We start from the raw sequence: 1,942 nt of genomic DNA, 5'->3' as shown, positions 1-1,942 counted from the left end.
AGGTTAATGTCAAGCAGATTAGGAGAAATGCAGGCTGTGGATCCCCAGAGACCTACAACCCCACCCATGAGACTTAGGGGGTCAGGACCACCCTCTACTTCCTCAGGCCCTCAGCCCCCTCCACCCATTGGCCCAGCACTGTCTTCCCTCAGAAAAGGGAGCCTCTGCTTTTATTTGCACACCCTGTGCTTTTTATGTGTAGTTCCCCACTGCAGACACCCTCTTCCAACCACCAGCCACCCCACCCCGACCTGGGGACCAAATCAGTGTCTACTTCCCCTCCCTCCACTTTCCAGCAACAACAGCCCTAACCATGCTGCATTGTGATGCATCCCATGTTAGCAGCCCCAGCCCAGTTCTCTAGAGGACCCTTCCTGGTCCCTAACACACTGGCTATATAAGGTGGCCACATCCAAGGCCTTGATCTCTTCCACTTACTCTTCTTCGTTGCCTGTCTTGTTATCTGAAATTATTTCTCCATTTGTCTTTTTGCTCCCCGAGGGCAAGGAACTCTGTTCGTGGCATCACGATGGAGTAGAGCTCCTGGCCCTGAGTAGGAGCTCAGGAAATGTTATTACTATTTCTAATAAGGAGAGAACAGTTAAGAAAACATACTACGAAGCTATAATCACTAAAACCATTTGCAGTTGGGCCAGGACCTAACTAGTGGCTTTTGAGGGGCTATGTGAAAGCGGGACTGTTGGTCTTTTCCCTGCTGTTTCCCAGGGCTTGGTAGGGTGTCAATAAATGTATATGGGACAAATGTATAGGAATTATCAAAGAGCACAAGCTTTAGAGTTCTATCTTCTTGTTCCCAGTCAATCTGGGCACTGACTTCCTAAGCTCACAGTGATTTGTGGGTACCAGTCTCCCCTCTGTCACAAGACCATTGGACACCTCATTGCAATGGCACATTTAAAGTGTAAGCCGAGAACTTGGATACTGTAAGAGGCCACTATGGATTAGCTGTGTCCACGATTTGTGATTTTGCAGATGAGAAAGCTGGACTTTAGTGAAGAGCAATCTCTGATTGTTGTTATGATTATTTATTGTTAGTATTCACTTCTTCATTCCCATGGACCAGGTTCCAGGTTTGAGCTACATACATACAGAAGGCACTCATTAAATGTTGGCTGGACCCCTGAGGCCTCAGAAAAGCAGCCACATCGGGCCGGCCCGTGGCTCACTCGGGAGAGTGTGGTGCTGATAACACCAAGGCCCCGGNAACACCAAGTCAAGGGTTAAGATCCCCTTACCGGTCATCTTTTTTTAAAAAAAAGAAAAAGAAAAGCAGCCACATCAAAAAGAATAAACTAGGATTTTTTATTTATTTATTTTTTTTTATTGATAAAGATTTGGTCTAGAATCAGGCACACGATGCTGGAAAGGGGGAGCTCAGTCCAATCTTGGGGCAGGTCAGGAGAGCCAGGGGTCCCTGGGGCCTGGGCTCTCTCCTCCCTCACAGTTGGGGGCCTGGCTTTTACTCATCTCCCTTCAGCAGAAAAAGGAACTGGTCAGTAAAAATTCCTGCATAAGTGCTCATAGCTGTCGTGCCTTTGTCGTACATGTCCCTGGGGAGAAAGGACAGAGGGTTGAGGGAGGAGGGAGCCAAGAACTAGACTCCTGAGTCTTAGAGGGGAGGAGGCTGGGGGTCCAGAATCATGTGTCCTGCGGAAAAAGTGGCTGGAAGCCAAACTCCTGGATCCCTGAGTAGAACAGCGTTGGGCTCTCAGAATTCCAGGTTCTGATGGAGTTGGGAGATTGGGGCTGGGGACCGAGATACCAAGGTCCAAGAAAGTATAAGTTTGAACTTGGACTCCTTGGTCTGAGGGAGAAGGGGGCTGGGGCCTGGACTCCCAGGATGAGTCCTGGGTACAGTAGGTATCAGAGGCCAGACCCTGTTTCCCGAAGGGACAGGTGATACCTGATCTTCTCGTCCACA

This window comes from Galeopterus variegatus, unplaced genomic scaffold (assembly GCF_000696425.1).
Source record: "Galeopterus variegatus unplaced genomic scaffold, G_variegatus-3.0.2 Scaffold11453, whole genome shotgun sequence".
Classification (NCBI taxonomy): domain Eukaryota; kingdom Metazoa; phylum Chordata; class Mammalia; order Dermoptera; family Cynocephalidae; genus Galeopterus; species Galeopterus variegatus.
Note: the sequence above shows the minus strand (reverse complement) of the source record.